The 25,352-nt window shown below is 36.2% G+C and overlaps 1 pseudogene; it reads right to left on the bottom strand.

Annotated features, from left to right (window-relative positions):
• Positions 1 to 18,691: 18,691 nt before the first annotated feature.
• Positions 18,692 to 25,078, bottom strand: LOC115991205 (annotated as a pseudogene).
• Positions 25,079 to 25,352: the final 274 nt, after the last annotated feature.

The following is a 25,352-nucleotide window of genomic DNA, read 5'->3' as shown; positions in this document are numbered from 1 at the left end:
GATTGCATTGGACCGAATAAGACCAAATTGACCAAAGTAGACCAAATGGACCAAATGGGATTGAATGAACCGAACTGGACTGAATTGACTGAAGTAGACTGAATGGACCTAATTGAGTTGAAGTGGATTGAAGTAGACCGAATTGGACCAAAATTGACCAAAGTGGACTAAAGTAGACCAAATTGATGAAGTGGACTGAATGCCGATCTATTATTAGCATAGCTAAGATTGTGTTTTGATATAAATTTGAAGTTTTACTTCCAAAATAATCAAGTATTAACTCAAAATAAAATCAAACCAAAACTATAAGAGAGAAAAATATTCTACTTTTAATGGGAAACTAAAAATACAACACCAAAACATATGAAACCAAAATAAAGTTTAAAAAATTACAATGATTCATCAATATAAAGAAGAGTTGTAAGAAAGAAAAAAAAATGAAGAGAGAGAGAGAGAGAAAGAGAATAAGAAATATATAGAAAATAATATGAGAAAAAAAAAGTAAAAATAAAAAATATTGTAATAAACACCAAATTATCCAAATCATGTTATATTATGTAATAAAATAACATTATATTCTTATATACTACCTTTATATATAATGCAATATGATAATATTTATGAAATCAAAGAGAAGAAAAAAAAATAACAATGTAAAAACATAATTTAATCACATCAATCTAAAGTAGAGTTTCAAATAATACAAAATCTTATCAACTTAAAGTAGAGATGCAAGAAAAATAATAGAAAAAATCCACCAAAAAAACATTTGAGAGAGAGAGAGAGAGAGAGAGAAATAACCTTATGTGTGTAGGAAATTTATAGAATGAAATTGAGAATCGTAAATTTATAGTAAGAGCGGGAATAATAAAAGCCAAAAATAAAGGAAGATAAAAGGATTGAGGAAAAGTGATATTAAGATAGATAGTAGTAGAGAGATGAAAAGATAAAAGGAGGGGAAAAGCTGGTGAAAGTATAACATTAAGTTGAGAAATTAATAAGAGAAAAAAACAAAGAGTTAAAAAAGAAGAAGAAGAGAGATGTGGCTGCTGATGTGGTGCAATGGGAGCGTAGTAACAAAGGGAAGTTTTCATCTTACAAGGGTGATAGGAAGCCTTTATAAAGGGAAGTTTTCATCTTACAAGGGTGATAAGAAGGAATTCAGGAAGAAAGATGAGAAGGAGCCTCAATCTAATCAAGGAATCACTTGCTTCGAGTGTAATGGACATGGGCATGTCAAGAAAGAATGTCCTAATTATTTGAGAATGAAGGGCAAGGCATATGTCACAACTCTCAGTGATTTGGATTCTTCCAATTTAGATTCAGAGGATAGCTGTGATGAAGAAGGGAATTTTTTAGCATTTATGACTATTGCTCATGTTGAATCTTTAGAGGACTTGAATTTTCTTGTGCAAGAACTTGGGGAGCATAGTGATGACGAATCCATGGGAATTGTAGAAGAATCGGATGCTGAAGTAGATGAAGATACAGCCGGTCTTCGAGAGAACTACAGCTCTCTCCTTGAGAAGTTAGGAGAGTATGCAAGGGTGGCCAAGGCGGCTGTAAAGAAGATGAAGAAAGCAGAGGAGGACTATAGAAGTCTCCTAGTAAGATATAAGGAGGCCAAGTGTGAAATTGAGACGTTGAATGGTGAGTTAATCGAGGCTTACTCAAAGGTGAAATTTTTTGAACTTGAGGTGATACAAGCAAATGCCAAAGTAGACCGAGTCTCTACCAAGAAGCTTGATGATGTCATCTCTTCTCAAAAAACTTTCTTCGACAAAATTGGGTTGGGATATACTGGAGAAAGTAGTTCGGATGTCAAGGTAACCAAGGAAGTAAATTTTGTGAAGGCTAAAGAACCAAAAGAAGTTGTCCCTACTGTTGAGAAAACAAATGTGGAGAAGAAGAAGAATATGGCCGACCAACGAGTGTTGAGTAAGCCTCGCAACCAATCAACAGTCAAGTTTGAAGCCAAAGGGAGATCACCTCCAAAATCACAAAGAGGTCCGAGAATGAACCACGTATGCCACCATTATGGACTTTAAGGACACACCAGACCTAATTGTCATAAGCTGAGAGCATTGAATAATTCTAGGGATCAAAGGTTAAGAGGACCAAGAGATGACAAGAGAAATTGGGCCGTTGGGCAATCAAGAAGTCAAAATGGAGATTTTGGTGTGATGGATGTAATGAAGATGATTGAGGCCTTCACCACATGTTTGGCAAACTTCAACAGCAGGTTTGAAGGTCACAATTCACATACTCAATCCTATAGGGATATCACCCCAAATGCACGTGATGTATGAGTGAAGAGGGGTACTCAAGCATGATTATCTCCTATGTCCATGCATCAATACTTCCAATGCTTAGGATCATAAGTTCATGCATCATATCATGCATTGCTTTCTGTTTACCGCATGTTTCTTTTACCAGTTTTGCTTTTCCTTGTTGTTGTTGATCTTAATTTTCTTGTTATGTTTTTAAGTGTGTTCAAAAAATTCAAAAACCCATAAAAATTGAAAAATCTCCAAAAAGTTTGATCACTTTTTTTTGTTTGTATCACAGGTGAGTTTGGCCTAGTACCTTCGTACTAATGGCATTGTGCATTTACGAGCCTAGCTTATTCTGTATGCACATTTATCTTTTTGGGAGAAATCTTGAAATCTATGTGTGACTGTTGTAAATAGATCTTCAAACTTGTCATGAATGATTGGTCAATAGTCTTGATGGTCTTGATACTTGCATAGACTTATGCCTATATCTCTTCCCACTTTATTTTTATGTTTTTGCTATAAAGCTCTCCGAATGTAAATCTCCAAATGAAAAGAGATATTGACCTACAAAAGCTTGTCGCACATACTAGTATTTGACTAGGAAAAAGGGAAAGCGATTTTTGTATTAAAATGTATGGTGCTCAAAAAGCCAAAGGCTAACTCTACATGTTGAAATATCAAAAATTTCAAGCACTGATCTCAAAAAGAGACGTATAATCCAAAAAGGATCAATTGTTATGATTTATGTAGAAGCCAAATGAAACGCTTCTAAGTTTTGTAATCATTCTCTTATGGGAGGTCATATATATTCATTTCTATAATTGAGATTGACTACTTGATTTCGTATCAGTTGTGTATAACTTGATTGAATTGATCATTGAAGCTTCACTTTGGTCTATGGACTATTCCACATTTGATACTCAAACACAACACACAAGACTTTGTTCAGATAATGCTTATCTCATTTATGTGATTGTACATGTTCAAATGTGATGTGTATGCTCAAATACTTGTTGATCAAACCCAAAAAGATTTTTGAGCGTTTTATATATTTTTGAAAGTGATTTTATACTTTCGTGCTTTTAGTTTTTGTTCAAAATGCATTTGTGTGTTTTTCCTCAAAAACTGGTTCAAAGGTCTTTTTGCGAGAAGCTCGCAATTGAGAGCTTCCCGTGAAATGTGCTTAAGGGAAATTAAAAAGTCACATTTTCATACAGAAAGTCTCGCTACTGCCTCGCGAGTATTTCGTGACTAAACTCTTCTCGCAAAATTGTTTTAAGGCAAAAACTAGAAATTTCCAAATTTTATATAAAAGCTATCGCGACTGTATCGCGACTGGTTTGCGACTAAGAGCTTCCCGCGAAAGCTTCAGTATGTCTCGCGACTTTGTCGCGATTGTCTCGCTACAATCTAACCCGCGAAAAACGCGTGTTTTCAGTTTTTATGTAGCAGATGTGACAGTTTTTCAAACTCTTAAACTTTCCCTCGCACTGCCTCTCTTCGAACCCTTCTCAACCCAAAATCATTTCTCACTTAAACCCCATCATTTTCAAGCATAAATCTCTGCAAAATTACTTCAAGGTATGTTTTTCTAAACCTTGCTTTCATTTTTCCTTCAATTTTGTAAATTTTAGCTTAGGGTTTTCAAAATTGGGGATTTTTTCGAAAAAGGGTTGGGTTTCTCAATTTTGTGAAAAGTTTTTCAATTTTTTTGATTGGGCTGAGTCCCATCTGTTGTTGGTGTATCTGTGTTGGCCCCTTGAGGCATTTTAAGTTTGTATTGAGGCATATTTCATCATGTTCATGCATTATTCATAGTTGAAATGCATTGTTGCATGCTAAGTGTTTGTCAAAATGTCCTAGTGACAGTTTTGTGTTGAATTGGAATCAAATGAATTCCAAACCTCTTCTTGTCTTTTGATTGAACATGCTAGACATGTTTTGGTCATTGGATGTGTGTTTGTACATATTGTGCTCATTTTGTGCCTCAATTCCATGCCAGGCACACACTAGGCACACTTTAGGCACACCTCATGCTTCTCATGCTACATCCCCATGCATCAAAGGCTACACACACATGCCTCAACACAAACACACACATGCACAGTTTCTTATTTCCTGCATTGTGTTTATGCTTACTTGGTTTAACTTCTTTACATGTTTTTTGAGTTTATATACTCTGTTTTGAGTTGGTTATGCTATGTTTTAGAGTGTTTTCCTTTTGTGTTGAACTAAGTTGAATCTACTCAAGTTTTGTGTTTTGTTTTTGTGTTTTGCTCTCTGTGATATTTGTGCAGATGTCTCCTACCAAACATTTTGCGACCAAGAAATCCACAAAATGCTCTTGCACTGATTCTGACAATTTCAAGTCTGCTGAGGTTGATATGAAATATAGTGATTGCTACAAAAGAGCAACCATTATTATGGAGAGGGTGGTCCAGCTAGAAACCCTTGAAGACACCTTCATCCCTGAGGTGTTCAAAGAAAGGACTTGGACCAAACTGTTGAACCCAGTTAGGGTTGTCTACTCAGAGATCATAAGAGAATTCTTCTCAAATGCTACTATGGAAGGAGACCATATAGATTGCTGGGTGAGGCATAAAGAATTTGTGAATACAAAGGATAGCATTCAAGAATTTTTGGAAATTCGTCCTCCCTCTCAACCAATCTCAGTCCAATATGAAGATAGATTGGGATCAACTGAGGAAATTGTGGAAATAGTTGGTGGTACATCAAAGAAGTCATCCATGAATACAATCCCATTTTCACCAGAGATGAGCGCTTTAGCATATGTAATGATCCATAATTGTATCCGGTCACCAACCTCACTACACTGTCAGCTCCAAGGACAAAGTTTTTGTACTATCTCTTTACTCACAAGGAGATTGATATATGTGGACACATCTTCCATTTGTTGAAGAAAAGCATTGAGAAGCAAAATTCTAGAATAGTTTTTCCTTTTCCCTCACTGATTATGGGCCTAATTGCGAAGATAAGGCTCAAACTCCCAAGTGGTCTGACAATAGTTCAAAGGGACTATCCCATTGGTGTACACACAGTGACTAGGAGCACAGCTCACATCAAGGGTTCCAAGACAGGTGTGCATACCATACCTCAAACACGTGTTGAGGACGAGGGTGGAGATACAGAGGAGGAGATTGATAGATTCACTACTGCTCCAAAGACTTCAGCATAGCCATCCTCCTCTGTGCCAGCACGAGGACCAGACAGACTTGATCGCCTTCTCGCTAGAGTGGATCAGATGTTCACCATGCTAGACTCCCATGTGCAGCACACTGCGACCCAGTTTGCATACTTCCAAGGACAGATCACTGCATTGTCTTCATAGATTGAGGACTTGTCCATGGCGTAAGGATTAGATTCAGAGTCTGATCAGTTCTAGCCTCTTTGGCCATTCCGGTTAAAAGGGGGGAGAAAATTTTGAGGGGGAGTTGAGGAAGAGCTTGCACAGTCTAAGGGGGAGCATAGGTTTAGGCTTAGAAACATTGGTTATTAGTTCACAGATGGCTTACTTGTGTTTTCTTTTAGCTTTTATAACTACTGGTTTATGTTTATGCTTTTACTGTTTTCATTTAAATCTTCAGCACACTCTGGTTTTAATTTCAGTTTATATTCAGTTTGTGATTATCTCAATGCTTTGTAGCATTTTTCTATGCTTTTTAAATATTGCCAATAGGTCTTGAGTACTTTACACTTGTGCCCTAGTAGGATCTTGTTCCTAGATGCATATACTTTACATATTTTGCATTGGTCGTGTGTTGGACATACAAGTGATCATAAGTGATTACTCTTTGTTTGCATGTCCGGATGAACACTTACTTGCTAAATGTTCATTGTCGTCATTCTTTAATGACTGAACTTGTTTGATTAAGTTTTTGTTTACATGATATCTAATATTTACATACTTGATCGCACTATGCTTGCTCATGTTCATACCTTGTATTCAACTTGTCATAAGCTTAATGAAAATTTTGTTTGTGTACGAGTGTTTCAGATTACAGGTATAAATGTGCAAGTGCTTCACAGTTTCTAGATTAGGTGTGAGTGAGTTTTGCCATTGTTCCCAAACTCATGTTTAAGTCTAGAGACTGTTTTAGGGGTTTTGTCACGGAATAGCCAAAGGAGGAGATTGTAAAGTTGTGATTTACAAATATGTATTCTGTTGGCTTTTATTCTGTGCCAAATTTGATTGTAATTTTATTCAATCTTTTGTACCCTGTATTTATTGTGGGATTTGATTGTAAGTGTTGTGTGATAGAGAGAGAGAGTGTGAAGACTCAAGTAATTGAAGCCAGAAGATTTCTTGCGGGTAGCTCGCGACTAAGCATCCCGCAAAGTGAAGCATGTGCCTTGCACATGACTGGAATGCGAAGAATCAGTACAGATGGAGACATCTATGTTTCGCGAGTAGCTCGCAGGTAAGGCCTTCCCGCGAGACATCCGCGAAACATTCTATTCTGCCAGACTGTACTATCTGATACACACTTTCTGTACCCACACTATATATACCCACATTACTCACAAATGTTGAGGAATGCTTCTGAGAGAAAACCCTAGCCAAACATCTTGAGAGTGAGAGATTATCATACCCATATATCTCTACACATAAGCTTGTGGATTTCCTCAACTCCTACCTCTCCATTTCCATACCATTGAGAGGTTGATAGCCCAAACACTTACCAAACCCTTTTAGAGTGTCAAGTGAGGTTTTGGTGTTGCTGGGAAGCATTGGAAGAAGCCAAGGATGGCAGATGCAACATGAAGCTTATTGCGAGATCCGGAGAGCTAGACAAGACATGGTTCCGAGAAGCCTTGTTGGAGTAGGAGCTTGGAGGGCTTAGGTACAGCGGATAGATTAGGCTTGGAGGGTCTCTTGCTAACCCATGTATCCCAACTGATTGTCTAGTGGATCGATTACCGCTTGGAGGGCGGCAGAGAGATTTTTCACGGAGTTCTTCGGTTTCCTCTTCGATAACATATTGGCGTGTTATCTGTGTTTGCTTTCTTCTTCCTTACTCTTTTGCATTTCATTTTACTGCTGTGATTATATGAATATGTGTTAGAGTAGCTTGTTTGTTTATCCGCTCGCATTTACACTATTCTGCACTTAGAATTAAGTTAGTGTAAAATCTATTGAGCCGTAACTTTGATTGGAGGGTCTAAATAGCTCTTGTGTTTTTAACATATTTTCGGGCTTTCAACTATCAAGTAAAAGTAGATTCCCAATACAAGTCCCTGTTTCAAACACCTCAGGAAACTTAGGAATCTTAACCTCTTGCGTATTTTCTTTTCCATGTCATACCAAATAAGATATGTACGATACCTAAGGCTCCATCAGAATCTTCTTCCCATTATTTTTGGAACACATTAGAGGTTTGCAATACTCAAAAGTTGAACCCACAACACCTTGCTCAATTTTATAAATCCAAGTCCAAGAACTCTCTTCCCCATATTCTTCCATCAACCAAACATCATTATACATCTCATCAACGATCACAATAAAACAGAGGTGTCCTTCAAATACTTCTAAACATGTCACACAAGAAGTGGGTGCTTTAAGTGGCGTTGTAATGACCCGGAACTTCAAACTCCTTGTCCATATTAAAAAAATCTTACAACCCTCAAAACATTATAGTCATCATTATGCTTATCATACTCGAATGCTAAACTAATAGGCCAAGAATTTGAAAAATCATAAGGTTTCTTAGTTAGCTCCCTAGGCAATTTCCCATACTTCCTTACCAATGGATTCCAAATCGCTATTGTTTAAGGGGTCTAAAAACTATCAAGTGGTATCAGAGCGGGTAGCTCTTTTGTTGTTGATCTTTTGATCACTAAGCTGATCCTTGACCCCTGTTGTCATGGAACACGGACACTCTCTAGTTATTCCTCCTCACTTTGATGGGAATAATTATGCTTATTGGAAAGTAAGGATGAAAGCTTTCCTGAAATCCATTGATGAGAGGGTGTGGAACTCCGTTGAATACGGATGGGAGAAGCCCACTACTCTGTTAGTGAGTGGGAAACTTCTCAGAAAGAAGCAGCTTCGTTTAATAGCAAGGCTATGAATGCGATTTTTAATGCTGTTTCTATAGAGGAATTTAAGAGAATCTCGAATGTTGAGATCGCTCATACTGCTTGGAATATCCTCCAGACTATGCATGAAGGCATAAAGGCTATCAAAATAAATAAATTGCAGCAATTGACTTCTAAATTTGAAAGCATTAGGATGTCTGATGATGAATCTTTTGATGAATTCTATGCTAAACGGAATGATATTGTTAATTCTGCTTTTAACTTGGGTGAAATCTATGATCAACCTAAAATTGTTAGGAAGATTCTTAGATCTTTGACTGAGGACTTTAGACCCAAGGTGACTGCCATTACTGAAAGCAAGGATGTGGACTCCATCCCTGTTGATGAGCTTGTAGGATCTCTTCAATCCTATGAGTTGGATCTATCCAAAACTACCAAATCCAAATCAATGGCTCTTAAGTCAGTTGATGATGTTGATAGTGGTGGATTTGATGATGAGCTCTCTGCTATAGAGATTGCCTATCTTGCCAAGAACTTTAGAAACTTTCTCAGGAATAACAATAGAAAGGCAAGAGGCACAAACACTGTTGAACCTAGAAATTTTAGGAAGCATGATCCCACTAAGGTTAATAACAATGATAAACCTAGAGAAAGAGTAGGTCAATCTTCCAATAATTCTTTGGGCTCTCAATGTTTTGGATGTCAAGGGTATGGACACATGAAATCTGAATGTCCAACCTATTTGAAGTCTATGGGTAAGGCTATGGCTGTAACCCTTAGTGATGGTGAAGTTTCTGATCATGAGTCCGATTGTAATGAGGACAGAAACTTCATTGCTTTCACTTCTACTGCTGTAGTTGATGAGAGCATATCTGTTGAAGAGAACCCTTCTGATAGGGAACTCTCTGAAGATGCAGATCTTCAAGAGGCCTATAACAAACTTTGCAAAGTTGCTGCAAATGATGCTATGAATGTTGAACTTGGCCTAAAGAAAATTGAATCTCTTGAGTTTGAAAAGAAAAATTTGCTTGTTAAATTGTTTGATGCTAATGATCTTTTGAACAATGTGAAAACTGAAAACATGCTTTTACTTGATAAAGTTAAATCTTTGGAACTTGATTTATCTATTGCTAGATCTGCTAGTTCTAAACTTGATCAAATGCTGAGTGTTCAAAAGTCATCTTCTGACAAAACTGGTTTAGGTTATGTTGATAGCATCTGTGTGTCTGCTCCTCATTCCACTAAGTTTGTTCCTTCATCTTCTTTTTCTGAACCTTCAGTGAGTGAGATAGTGAGTGAAACTGTCAAACCCTCTGTGAGTGAGGTTGCTAAACCCTTAGAAGGTTCATCATCTAGGAAGAATAGGGTTAATCTGAAAGAATCTAAGCCTAAGAAGCCTACCCTATCTAAGGACAAGACACATGATAAACTTGCATGGGTTTGTCATTTTTGTAGAAAGACTGGACACATACGTCCAAATTGCTACAAGTTGCAAGCTGCAAAGAGAGCAAACAAACCAAAAGTACCTGTGTCTCAAGCACTTGATCCTATGGTACTTATTGGTGATTTGGTAAAGGCTTTAAACCTTTATTCCAATCTTGGAGTTGGTAATCATTCTCAAGTGAATAAAAACTCCAATGCTCGTGGTGCATCTAAAAAGTTTTGGATGCAAAAGACTCGACCTAACTGAGTCTTTCTGACATGGTTCTTGTGCTTCATTGCTCTACCCTTTGTGACCATTGTTCTTTGATTTTGTTTTTTTTTGTCTCTAGGATTTTCATAGCATAACATTCATGCATTTCATTCTAGGTGTTTTTTATTTTTATTAAAATAAAATAATAAAAAAAAGGAAAAGGAAGCACATTTTGTTTTTGCACTATTCTTCTTGGTTTTTGAGAACAAGGTTGGTCAATTTATTTTCACATAACATGTTTTTTGTACCTTGTTTAGCTTTGATGAGCTTATTTATTGCACTCTACTAGTTGAAGATTTGTAATGCATGTTGTGTGGGAAAGATGTGTATGGTTTTTGATTACTATGTCTTAATCTTGAAGTCACATGTTTTTAAATGTTGGACTTGAACTTTTAGAGAAAGGCATAAATAACCATCTCACCACTGTTCACTAGCCAATCATGAACACCTTAGTGCATATCATAAGATTTTGTGCTCGAGAAAGTGTAGCACATGCACAAAAAGAACATAAGGTGAAGCCTCGGTAAAAGTGCTTAATTCTTAAAATCTAATTGGTGTGTACTATTAGGCTTGATGCCAAACTCACATAAACTTAAAATTGGAATGTATATTATGAGGCATAAATACAAGAAACTTACATGATTGCAAGCTTATGATCTAGGAGATGTGGGAGTTATATGATGTAACTCTTTAGGTGATAGTCTCTTTTAAATTCTTTGTGATGAATTTTGTAGACTTTGTGATTGATTGCTATTCACATATCACCTCACATGTATCTCAAGTCTTTGCTAGTCGCACACACTAAACGAGTTACTCTTTGCTAAACATTGTACATGTTATTGTGTGTGTTTATGGTCTGACCAACCAAGTTTTTGCAATCACTTTGAATTATGTGCAAACTAAATTTGTTGCTTGAAAATTTGTGGAGAATGTAAAATTTTGTTTTTGGGAATTTTGGGCTTAAAACTCTTGATTGGAAAATCATATCATCTCATACTCATGCATTTTTGTTCTTAAATTTTAATGCTTTGAGTTAAATCAACTTGTTTTTCAAAAATTGTGTTTTTCCTAAAAAATATGGTGAGCCTCTGCCTGATTCGATCGGTCCATTCTGTTTTTCGACCGATTGAAATTTTTAAAATTTTAAAAAAATTTGAGAGAGGGAGTCTCTGTCTGTTTCGACCGGTCGAGGCTGATTTTCGACTAATCGAAACTCGTGAATCTGGTTTTTCAAAAAGGCAGAATTGGACTTTTTCAAACTTACTTTTCAAATAGTTCTTTTCTTTTCTCTCTCTCCGCGTTGGCTCTTGGCTCCACCAGTCAATTTTTGTCGTTTTCCTTCAAGATTTTTGCAAGGTTTTTGTCCTTAGAAGCCGGTATGTCCCTTTTGCCCTTCTTTTTCAAGTTTATTTCTTGATTTCATGCATTTTTCATGCATTATCATGGGTATTTTCGGCATCTTCAAACTTTTTGGGGCTTTTGATGATTCAAGCCAATTCTTGTGTAATTGATCAATGGGTGTTTGTGCCATGATGTTATATTGATGTTCCCTATAGTTTAATTTGATCAATTTTGTGGTTTTTGAAAAATTGAAAATTCTAGGGTTTTGAATTTGATCCGAATTGGGGATTTTGCCAAATTGGCTTAAATTGATGAAATTGGCTTCTCCAATTGATGTATTTGGTCATTATTTTTGTTATTATATCATGTGTAACGTTCAATTCGTCAATTTTTTTAAAATTGATCAAGTGGTTTCTATATTTTGGGGTTTTTGTGTTAAAAACCTTAATGTGCAAGCCAATTTTGTAATTTGAACCTTTTTGACTTAATTCACTGCATTAGAACATGCATCATGACATTTAAACTTGTTCACGCATCATATAGATTTTGATTCTATATTTTGTTTTTGTGCTAACTTGTAGTCTGCCCTTGGTTTTGATTTTGGTTTTGGTTTGTGGTTTTTGTTTTTTTCGCTCTGTGTTTTGATCCTTATCTTAGCACCATGCCTAGGAAAACTAGAGCTCATAGGACCACTTCCACTTCCTCTGAGTCTCCACCTAGAGTTGAGTTGTTTAAGAATGATAAGTGTAGAGAAGCCTATGACACCTTGAACTGTAGGCGTAAGATCTGGTCTGAGTGAGCTGTTGTGTTAGATGCGCTTGATCCAGCCATTAGGGCCAATTTTGAGTCTAGGGGTTGGTTGCCTCTCGTAGAGATAGATCATCCACCTCCGACCGCCCTGATTAGAGAGTTCTACTCGAACCTCTCTTGCCACATCTATGATTCCAACACCCTAGTTAGGAGTTGGATACGAGGTGTAGAGTTCACCATTACCCCTCGGGTAGTGGCTGAGGCTCTTGGGGTGTCGGTTGTTCGGGATGCTGAATATCCCTATGATGAGTCACCCTCTTTAGACGTTATCATGTCTTACATCACTAGGTCATCTATCCAGTGGGGTTCTGATCCTCGGATCACGTCCGCTGAGCTTACCGAGACTGCCTATCTCTTCTTTAGGATTGCGTGTCATTCCTTGTGGCCTATCTCTCACTTCCACACCATCCCTTTAGAGTGATGTGTGTTTTTGTACACCTTTGCTTCAGGAGCGTCCATCAGTTTTCCTCACTTGTTCCTTCGTTCTTTGAACGAGGTTCATAGGAGTTCTGCCGTAGGGCATGCGCTTATTCATCCTATTTTCATTCATAGGATTCTGCTCTACTTAGGTCTAGATGGTTTTCCGTCAAGTGAGCTTGTTCATGTGATAGCTCCCATAGGTGCCACCTTTCTTCGTCAGAGGGCTGCTCAGTTGAGATTTGCTCCTCCTCGTCCTCGAGGTGCGTCATCTAGTAGTGTTTCCCCTCCTCCCTCTTCTACAGGTACAGCTGCTGCTGAGACTTCAGGTGCTGCTGCTGATGCTGATGCTGCTGTTCCTCCACCGACTGCTTCGAATGATTCAGACATTCGTCGCACGTTGGATCATGTCTTGACCGTTCAGGTGGCTCAAGGACAGATTTTGTGGACGTACTTGATGAGATCCGTGCCTTGCGTGCGGAGTTGGCGCAGTTTAGACCACCTCCCTTTTGATGATGGATATCTTGTTTGCCCTTTGGCATTCCGTCACAAAAAGGGGGAGTACTTGTAGGATTTTTGTTTTCAGGGGGAGATTATTTGTTTTTGGTTGGAGCTTGTGGAGTTTTAGATTGTATCTAGGTGCTTCACTGTGTACTTAACATTTTTAGCTCTTACCTTGTTTTTGATGGGATATTCATGTTAGGGGGAGTTTTATGTTTTTGTTGGTACTTTATTTGTTTCTTGTTTCAAACTGCTTATTGATTTATATTTATGAGTTATTCATTGTTATATGTCTTTATTTGTGTGTTGTTTGAAATCAAGAAGTTATTTTGTTTACTTGTATTATTTCCACACATGCGGTTATGCATTTTGTTCAGTGTTTCAGGAAATATACAGGTTGATTCAATTGAGCTGCTGTCTACACTTGCAACTGATGGATAGTAGTTAGGATTGAATTTGATTTATGAGCATTATTTTGTAAAGGGCTTTTCATTTTGTAAACTTTGAGCTTCTAAGTTGTGTTTTGTCACGGATTGCCAAAGGGGGAGTTTGTTAGGTTCTAAAGTTTAGGATTTTATGTATTTAGAACTCTAATTTGTATTGTTGGCAAACCATGATCAAAACAATGTGTTTAGAAGTGTTTAAAGCTAGCTTAAAGTTGTATGTCAATGTAAAGTTGGAATCGAGTTTAAAGCAGGAAGCACTGTGGCTTTCGGCTTGGCTCGATCGATCGAAGCTTAGGCTCGACCAATCGAAGCTTGGGCAGATCGCTTTTCTGCAAAAATTTCCAACTCAGCCCTATTTGTTTTAAAACGTTTTTAGGGTTTCTTATTTGTCCTAAGTATAAAAGGCAAACCCTAGTCACGTTTTAGTGTTGCTCATATTGCGGTTTGTGTAAATCTCTTGTGAGATCTAGAGGAGCTTTCCTTTACATAAACTTAGGGTTTTCAAGGAAGAGATATTTTCTATACCTTGATGATCAATTCAGTTGCTGCCATTAAAGCTTAAAGAATACACAAGCGGGGGTGCTTGTAACTGGTGGGAATCCAAGAAAGAAGGAGTCCGTGGATTCGGAGCTTGCACATGGTCGTGTCAGTAAGTTCTACTGGTTGGTAGCATTAGGAAGTCAAGCGGGGGTGCTTGTAAGTCCTTTTGTATGAACTTCGATTCTTTCAAGAGAGTGGATTCAAGTTTACCTTGAGGATAGCTAGGTCAAATCCTCCCCAGGTTTTTACCGGTTTGGTTTCCTAGGTGATCATATCTTGTGTTATTTATTTTCCGCTACTTTGCATGATTTGATCTTTATTATTGTGATAACCTAGACTTGTTTAATTGGACTAAGTAACAACTTGGCTAATTACCTAGGTTTAATCAATTGTTTAAGGGGTCTAAAAACTATCAATATTAAATAGTAGTATAATGCATTTAGCATTTCTCTTTTAACTCTTCGTGGTTAAACTTTGTAAATTTGGATATCTAGTTGGAAAACCAATGAAGTTTCAACTTTCAAGTCATCCCCATGTGTCAACGCTTGGCCTCGATTGAACTAGCAGAAAGGACCGCTGTCGCCGTGCCTTCATTCGACCACTCGCTGTGGTGACAGCTCCTGGATGCGCGGGACCCCGTTGGAGGGCCCTTCTCGAATGGCAAAGTACCAGATTTCCACGGCGAAAATCTGGCAACAAGTCACCACACTTTCACGGAGAAAATTAGGCATTGCCTGCCTTAGGTGACATAAACTATGACAATCACATTGAAAGGGGGGAGTAGGTATATATATACATACATCATGCACAATGCAAGCATATAGAACAAGAAAGTAAATGCCTACATCCCTAGAGCATGGCCCAAAGTCTAGGTGCAGGAAAGTAAACAGGGGTCACCATACTCTAGAGATGTGGATGAATGGTACACGGCATGATATACCTAATATAAACCATCTAAGGGAGAAAGGGAGGAGGAAGGAAGGGGTTTAAAAGAGCACATAACCAAATGGAAAGGCTAAACCCCTAAACCTACTAACTGCGGCTGCTTAGCTCATGTTGGCGTTCTTGCATCCATGCCCTTTTTGCTTGCACCTAGGAGATCATGCCTAGCGCTATATGTCCTTGCTCCATGTGTATACAAGCAAAGGCAAAGAAAAGAAAACTAGCAGACAAGCAACAGAAGGAAAATGCAAAGGTAATAGCAAAAGAATGCAAAACGAACAAGCAAGATAGATATGACAAGCATAGCATGCCGAATGCAAGCAAACATACGGGCAAAGGGGTAGACAAGCAAGATATCAAAAAAACAAGCAAAGGGTAAACAAGCAAGATAGCAAACAAAAGATGATGTCCGTGAGGGACAAATGTAGGTTTGGATTGAATGTCCATAACTTCATTGTGTTGAAGTATGGATGACACACTAGCAAGCAAAACTCATGCATGGACATGTAAGCAAGCGTGTAAAGATGCATATAAAGCCAACAGGTGGCACAAAAAAGCATGGTAAGCATATCATCACACGAAGTGGAAAAGGAGAAGGTATGCACAAAGCAATCGGCTTCATGGTGATGCATCCCAAGTGGTTACATCCAAACAAGGCCTTATGGGCGTCGGATGTAACCACACAACCACAACCTACTAAGGGCGTCAAGTGTGGCAAAGCCTGGAACCAGAACGGCCAACACAAGTAGAAAGCACAGAAGCAAGTGAGCATAGACATGCAAAACAGGGTGATCCAAACCCTTTGATGTGGGCCGAGGTGTATGGATGATGACAAAGACCATAGGGTCTAGATCGGGTCCGAACCAATAGGCCAAAACATAAGAAAGAAAGATAAAACGCCAAAAGGGATACAATAGCACATGGCATGACAAACATAGCCTAGGTCTAAGCACACAAATATGGCATGGAGCACACAAGCACATGGAAGACAGAATAAAGCAAGCAGAGCATAGAACCGAACACACAAGCATGTGAAGACATAGATCTAAGCACACAAACATGTGAAAACATAGATCTAAGTGCACAAACATAGATCTAGGCATAGGCATGGCAACATGTGTGTGAGTGTGTGAAAACTTAGCACATAGACATGGAAGAACATGGCATAAAAACCCTAAGCATGTAGATCTAAACATATACGCATGTAGAAACATAGATCTAATCACAAAAAATGGCATAAAACATAACAACCAAGAAATCTAAGCTAGAAACAGACATAAAGCAAGAAACATGCTAAAGAAAGCAATGAATCATGTTATTCAAGCAAAAATAGCAAGATAAATGCTAGAAAAATATTTAGAAGGTTAGGGGTGTGGACAATAGCTAAAAAAGCTACATCCACACCCCTAAACTCCAAATCTGAAGTGTAGAACCAAGGAAAGGAAGATTGGGTACAAAAGCAATACCTTGTGTTCTTGGTGAAGAGAAAAAATCAAGAGACTTTGATGTGTTTTTGGGTATTTTTTGGTGTCTGGAAGAGAGAAAAAACATAGAGAGAAGCTGGGCAGAAGGGCAAATTTCAAAAAAATGTGTCTTTTCCTTGGTCTGATGGGTCCCTGGGGCTACTTATAGCCCTGGGCACGAATTTCGAGGCGACGGCCGTTGAAGGGCCACCAGCCTCAAAAGATTTCTGATCCGGTTGATCTTGACTCCCTTGGATAGATCTTTATTTTCAATTTCTAAAAGGTATGGAACTCAAAAATCCAACGGTCGGATCAAAAGTTATGGCTCTCAGAAGTTTGTGGTGCGTTGATCAGCGCATCATCCCAATTTTTGTGATATATTGGCCGTTCTAACTCCAATTTTGACCCATGAATAGTGGTTGGAATGAGAATTGGAAAATCTTCGTAATGGCATTGGTTTCAACCCGTTTTGACAGTCGATTCAAAATTAGGGTTTTTGGGCCCACCCCAAATTGAGTTCGGGTCAAACTTGGTCAAAGTTGCTAAAAATCTCCAAGAAGCTTGGGTTTGGTGTAAAGCTGTGAAAAACCATTGTTTTGTGAAAGTTTGGACCTCGTTTGACCTTTGGTTAAACCTAGGGTTGACTAGGCATTTTGGTCATTTTAGCAGAAAAAGGCACTTCGGGTGCTTCGATGCCCAAACGGGTTGTGCCACATTGTTCTAGATGTTCTCATGGTTCTATATAGAGAAAATAATATTTTTGGATTTTCGGGGGTCCGGCACACAAATCAAGGGCGGACAAAATACGGTATCAACACCATAGAACATATATTTTGCAATCAACTTTTGGTATTTAGAAAGGGCTTGATGGAAAAAGCTAAAAGGAGATGGTGGTGATTTCATCACAAGTTAAGGACAATGCCATTTTATGTAATATTATACATTATCTTGCAATTTAGATTATGAATCTGTTCAATAATTCTTTTACATTATTTATCATTCTATTCCACTCTTTAATTTCTATAAACTATAGTTTCTATAAAGTATGCCCGTTTTAAGCATCCGATGAGATATCAGATGACCTCCTTTACACTTATGTTGGTTATATATAAATTAAAAATAAAATAAACTGATAAAATAAACAATAGCAGGAAAATGTAAAAAATAAGACATCAAGTTTGCACACTCTCCTTGAACCAGCACCACAAATATAAGTGACCCAAAAAAAAAAAAAAAAAAAAAAAAAAGAATTGGGCCAAATTAAGAACTCCTTAAACCAGCATCACAAATATATGTGACCAAAAAAATTAGAATTGGGCCAAATTAAGCAAAAAGGAGGAAATGATTACAACTTTTTGTCACCACTTTCTCCATACTTCACCTTGCTATACAAAGAAAATCTACCATCAAAGTTATAAATTGTTGTTCTAACTTAGTTGGTGATATTGTCTTGGTTGATGTGTTCTTTCAAGTTACATATTAGCTGTTAAATATTAGCATTGATTTATACCATGTAGAATATGCTAGAATAGATGTAGAAGAGAAAACATAAAATAGGGAACACAAGAACATCAGAGTTATGTGATTCAGCCTTGTAAACCTACGTCCATGGGGAAAACCCTTAAGGGATACATCTTTATTGTATAAGAATACTATAGAACATAACTTGTATTATAATGAACCCTATCATGTGTATATATAATAGACTAAAACCTAGACTTCTAGTACAAGTAGGAGACTTGTCTTCCACACAAAGTAGGATTGGCTTGGGACTATTACATTGAGCTAATATGTCAAATATATCTCAAACACCCCCTCTCCCAAAAACTCAAGGCAGAAGCTCGATGAAGGATTGTGGTTGGATAAGCTTGAAAGGATCCTTGGAAGATGCCTTGAAGAAACCACAATGATATATTGGCCAATTGAGCGATTTCAGAATTGGGTTTGGTTCCCAGATTTGACTAGTTATTACTGAATTGGATTAGTGACCGATTCCCAATTGAATTAGCTAGTTCAGTTTTTATTCTGGAAAATACAATTTTGTGTGGTATTATATATTATCTTCTTCTTCTTTTTTTTTTTTTTAATGATTTTACAATATATACATTATGTACAATTGATCATACAAGAAAAAATGTAATGTAGAGCAGACTTAAAGGAACTCAATGATATATTGTAAATTTATAATGATTCAGTAGTACACAACTACAAATAGTTTAGCCGGTCTGTTGCATGTTCTTGCACACACAAAAGCCCAATTTGAATGCATCTCAAAACTTCATCAGCTGAGTATGTCTCATCTAGTGAGGGGTCGACCATTTTCATGACATTGCCTTCTCTCCATAGGTCCCAAACCTGTAGAAAAGATATTCATTATACTAGGCTCAACAATATAGGCTTAATTTCGTAGTCATTTTTCGTGTATGTACTTACATGTCCAATCAAAGTTGATGAAGGATCATCATGATCATAAGTACTGTTCTTTTTACCGGTAATGATCTCTAGTAGCAATACCCCGAAGCTATATACATCAGACTTTATTGAAAATAGTCCTTGCATTGCATACTCGGGTGACATATAACCACTGTTGTGATGCAATCAAAAGAAAGGTATTGAGTCCCAACATAAAATGATCAAAGATAGCACTTTGGGCACTAACATACATGTAACATTTGAAGTAACACAATATGAAAGCAAATTATAAAGATATCCTTAATATTTTTTCTCACAAAGACCTGTAATTTGTACTCTTCTTAGATATATAAAAGGTAGTTGAGTAATTGGTTAAAAAAGTATATCTTTGTTTTATAGCACACTTACTATGTTCCAATGACACAATTTGTATTAACTTCAATTTGGTCCCCTCCAACAATTCTAGCCATACCAAAGTCTGAAATTTTTGGATTCAATGCATTGTCTAGTAGAACATTGTTGGCTTTTAAATCTCTATGGATAATTCCTAATCTTGAGTCTTGATGAAGATATAAGATCCCTCGAGCAATTCCGCATATAATCTCAAATCGCTTTCCCCAATACAAACATGGCCTTTTTGTTTCATCTAAATGAAGAAATGAGAACTTGGATTAGATTGCATTGCATTCATGCTTACTTGCTTACGTGTATAATCTTGCTACTGGGAACTAATATGTTTGTAATGGGAGGATCATTTTGTAGTGATGATGAGTGGAGTTAATGTGAAAAAGAAGACATACCAAAAATGAAAGTGTCCAAGCTTTTATTTGGCAAGTACTCATAGATCAACATCTTCTCTTCTTTGTGAATGCAACAACCTAAAATTCTCACAAGGTTCCTATGTTGGAGTTTAGCAATTAGTTCAACTTCAGTTTTGAATTGTTCTATTCCTTGTCCAGAGCATTTTGATAGTCTTTTTATTGCGATTTCCATTCCATTTTGAAGCAAACCCTACAATTAAAGTCCAAATATCATTTTGTCATAGTGCACAATTGTTGAAAGAAACTCAACTTGGTGAATTATTTGGGCAAGCCCAATTGCACATAATGAATTCATACTCAATGAATACCCATAAACATTCCTGATGGAATTTCTGATGCATTAACACACTTGAAATGAGATTATGCAAATTCTGGGACTAGTTCAATGAGACTACCTTATAAACTGGGCCAAAACCACCTTGGCCGAGCTTGTTTGAAATAGAGAAGTTATCCGTAGCTGCAATAATGGTTCTTAGATCAAATAATGGCAAATTTGAATTTCTTCTAGTTTCATCGAGCTCACTTCTACTTGGACAGCCTTCAAAGTATGGTAAAGTGGAGTCAGCACTATATGAATATGTGCTATGCCTCTTCTCTGTCATAAAACAAGTAATTAATAATGCTAGTAACCATATTTGTCCAATTAGGAATTTTCACACAAAAGCCAGATTTAATAAAACTGAGAAACACACTAAAATAAAGGAACGAAATAGAGGAAAATAAGAGGAAAACTTGAAGTTTATAATTTTATGTTTATCATTGATAGGAAATCACATTTGGTTAAATGCACTTTTCTAAGAGGTAAGTGCTTATGGGTGATGAAAGTTCCTCAGTCCAACTGATGGGTCTAGAGAAAATCCTAAATGTCAGGGACTTGGCTAGGCCATTCATCAAGCTTTTAGTTAGAACTTGGAAAGGGTGAAAAAAAATATCTATGTAGCTTGATAATTGACACCCTGAAATTTTTTTGTAAGTTTTAACCCCAACTTTGTCCACAAGGTGGTGTATGAAACTGCAATTTCTGAGTTTGCAAAAGTATCCAGTATTCTGCAAGAAGTGCAATGGCGTTGGAACCCTATCAGATCAAAATATACTACTCCACAAGCTTATTTCCATCAATTAAATGTAGCTAAGACAACTCAATGTATTGGATTTCATCTAAATATGGAAAATTCACATGCATTTCAACCTGAAGTGAAATAATAAACAAGAAGGATAGAGCTGAATGATGGAAAGTGGTATGGTCTAAAGCAGCTGCTTTTAAGCATTCTTTAATACGTTTGTCTTTGGCTGGCAGTGAAGAACAAATTGCAATTCAGAGTGGAATGAAATAAGAAACATGTATGTCTCAATTGAATGGTAGAAACCGGTATGGTCTAAAGCAGCTTTTCCCAACAAGTCCTTATTTTGGCTGGCAGTGAAGGACAGGTTGCCCTCTTAAGAAATGATTATGAATATAATAACAAAATATATCAAGTTCTTTTTTCGTTTTTGCTTCTATAAACTTTTACGCTAGAAAAATATATCAAGTTGCATTCCATTTTAGTCAATTCTTTCATGATTTATTCTACCCATTCTTTTCTACTCTTGTCTAATTTAAGTGTATATGTGTGTGAAGCTCCTCTTGGAGACTTGAACCCCGACCCTTGCTCCTTACACCCCACAAACACTTATACTTGTGGAGTAACTATCACACCAAGGGTGTATAGTGGTCTTTTATAAACTCTAAAACATAGTGTTGGAGTAATCTTGTGAGCATTTGTTAACTGGCCTCAAAAATATAGAAATAGGTTAAAAAAAAGATTGCTCTAAACTTCCTTACCTTTCTTCTTGTTCATTACAAACCAATACACAATTGAGACTACAAGAAGAAACATTACAGCAACAGAAACTCCTAGAATTGCCAACATCCTCTTTTTCTGAGTAAGGCCATTTTTCTTAGCAGATTGAGCTAATAGTGTCAAAAAGAAAAAGAAGAAAAGAAAAATGAAATATTATTCAAATGAAATCATAAATTTGAGAAGTTAATTGAACATAAATAGTTACTTTTGATGCAGTTTTACAGGAAAAAAGAGAAAAAGGATGAAACAATTGGTTTAAGGAGAATACGTGATTTAATTAAACCAAAAAAAGGAGAAAATATGATTCTCTTTTTGAGGTTGAACATATCAAAAGAACAAAAAATAAAAACAAAACAAAAATCGCAAACATGTTTTCACAACAACAATGTCAAGCGCTGCACGTAATTCTGTTTTTTAAGGCCGAAACGTGTTGAAAGAAGAAGGAAAAAAAAAACTAAAACAAAAATTGCAAACCTATTTTTGTGACAATAATGTCAAATGCCAAGAATCTCTTCTCTTAATTTAAGTAGAACTATAGTTCAAATCCTCTCTTTCTTGTTATTGTATATTATAATAATAATAATAATAATAATAATAATAATAATAATAATAATAATAATAACAAGTGTTACATAATAGGTAGGACCTACTACAAGTGATGAATATTATTGTAGAAAATTTGTGTTATTAGGCTTATATAACTCTTAAATAATATCGACTTCTCCATAGATGGTTTATGAGTTTTGAATTAGGAAATAGATAAGGTATGTAGACATTGTGAAAATTTTGATATTTTTAGATGATTTAACAAAACAATATATAAAATTTTTACCACTTGGATAGTAATACTTGTTTAAGTTTATAATATATAATTTGAAATATGACATGAATTCATTTTTCAATAATATGACCATAGATTGACATTAAGGTTAGTAGTATAGCTAAAATTACGTGTTGAATTTGTACTCCTAATAAATTTGGACAAAAATATATAATCGACATGAACTTTTACTAAATAACACAAGGTTTGGACTTTAACTATACTTGTCACAGACCCAGTATTACACGAAAAAATTTGACTATTTTTTTGTTTTTGATTAAGTGAAAAATGGAAATAATAGATGAGATTTATAAGTTTTAGTTTCACACCCTTCTTAAAATGATGTGATTATTTTATAAAAAAGTATAGTTGGTACAATGTATTATATTTTTATAAATTAAGTTATCTATATTTGTTATTTGAAAGTGTTTTAACTTTTGTAATTTTTTAAGGAAACATAATGCATTTTACATTCAATTATTATATAAGGTAAGATATTTTATAAATAATGTAATATGTAGTTGACATTTGTTTCTAGTATTTTTTACAAATGCAAGGTTCATCATTTATACATCTTGAATGACCTAAAGAGGAAGCATATATAAGTAAATCCATCACTTTTATTAGAAAAAAATACAAAACTTTAATAAGAAAAATGTAATTTTATTAAGAACCTACTAACATTATATTGATAACATGACATAATTATCAATGAAATAACTTCTCTTTCTACACAAACTTCTCCTCACAATGCATCACTGAAGTGGACTGAATGGATCAAATCAAGAACCTACCAACATTATGTTGAGAAGGTGACATAATTTTCAATGAAGTAGTTCATTTTTTACACAAACCTCTCCTCACAATGCATCACCGAAGTGGACCAAATGGATTGAATTGAACAAAGTGGATAGAAATGGAATAAATTGACTGAATTCGACCAAAGTAAATAAAATGGACCAAATGGACTGTAGTGGACCAAAAGAACTGAAATAGACTGAAATGGACTGAACTAGACCAAATAAACCAAAGAGGATCAAATGGACCAAAATACCATAATGGTGACTTGGCTTAGTAGGAACATAGCAACAATAAATGATACGCTTTATTTTTAAATATTATATAGATTTATAACACAAATGACATTAATTAACTTACAATTTAGGTTGTATAAATTCTTCATTGCTTGTTAGGTAGTGGTAATAGAAAAAGTAAACATCTTTATTCTATTCACTTCGATTAAGTAAAAACGATTAAGATTCAAGAGGAAAAAAATTTTCATCACTAGCATTAGGCATTAATTTTTGGGAAATTAAAAACATAATATGAAGCAAAAAAGACTAGTAGATGAAACTTTGTAAAAGATGAAAGAGTACCTAATACAACCGCATCCACACGTATGTATAGATCTTGTCCTTCATCAGAATATGTTCTTGTGTCCACTAGGTCCCCATGCCATGTCAAGCATCCAATCCCTCCCTCACTCTCATTTGCACTAGTGTAAGCCATACAAGAACAGTTCCTCAAACAATTTTGCTCACACTCTTTCAAACTCAGACTCAAGTTTGCATGAGCTATTGTAGTATCTGGCACTTTCACATGTGCCAATTTCATGAACCCTTCTCCATTATTGCATATAGACAATCCTTGTTTCTTTCTTATGCAACCCCTCACCCCGTCTCTAAGGTACGAATCATGAGATGACTCGGGTTCAAACCCAGGAAAGCACATGCACTCGAACTTGATCCCACTATTCGAGTCACAATAACTATTTGGACCGCAATTCAAATATTTATCGCATAACTCTTGCGGGGCAGACCAATATTCTACCCATCTAGTCTTACTCCATGTGGATCGCCGCATAATTCCTGATTCATCCACAACCATGCTAGAGAAAACTTTGGGGTCAACTATACCATACATTATGGTGATTTCATCTTGATTATTCACATAGCTAATGGTGAACATATAATTTGATGTCATCTTGGGTACACCGCTCCATCTTAGGCCAGTCCAATATCCAGCACGCCATAATAGAGTCTAACCCATGTATAAGTTCAACTGAGGGTATCCAGTTGGAACAATTTGATATGAGCAGTTTCCAGTTCCTGGGTCATCTTTGGACTTCCCAGATGTTAGGAATCGGTTCAACCCGGTGTGCCGGTTGAGACCGAGTTTCATAAATGGAAGCATAGTATTGGTGGGATAATCAAAGCTTTGCCAAATGACCCTTTGGCTGTGTTGTTGAACCAAAACAAGATTTCCAATGTCTAAGAGACGGGCCATAGACATAGAATTATTGTTTGGGGCTAAGAGTGAAGCAGAAACATTGGTGGACCAAATGGGATCAATGGTTTGGTTTTGAGTGTGGAGTATGAGGTTTCCTTGACCATTGATGGATAGGACTCTGGAAGTATCACTGAGAGGATTGTCTCTATTTGCAACCCACACAATGGTTTGTTCAGTAATTTGGTAATACCAAATTCCAACATAGCGACGAGTGGAATTGCCTGGGCTGAAAAACCCAAGTGCAAAGATTTTTTGGTTTAAGACTAGAATTTGACCATCCTTTATAGGCTGGTTGGGTGTAATGGTGTCAAGGGAAATGCAAATTGGGAAAAAAAGGGAGAGAAAAAGCATTGTATTCCATCCAGGATTTATCATTTTTCTGATGAAGATCATATAGGTTGTGGCTGGTATCGGGGTTGATAGCCATATATATACTGAAGTCTAAGTCTTGATTTTTTTCTTTAATTATATCAACTGATTTCACTGTATTAAATATTAATGAATTTATTTTCTTTGCTAAATTTATTTTTATCTTAGACTTGTGCTTTTTCATATGAATGTTGTATTTATGAATTTTATAAATGGTATTATTATTATTATTATTATCTTTTTATTTTTGGAGTAAATTTATTCTTTATTTTTTCTACTAGCCTTTTAAAAATCATGAAAATTTATATGAGAGT

The sequence above is a fragment of the Quercus lobata genome, chromosome 5 (assembly GCF_001633185.2).
Source record: "Quercus lobata isolate SW786 chromosome 5, ValleyOak3.0 Primary Assembly, whole genome shotgun sequence".
Lineage (NCBI taxonomy): Eukaryota > Viridiplantae > Streptophyta > Magnoliopsida > Fagales > Fagaceae > Quercus > Quercus lobata.
The sequence above is the reverse complement of the archived record's forward strand: the minus strand, read 5'-3'. Positions and strand labels throughout refer to the sequence as shown.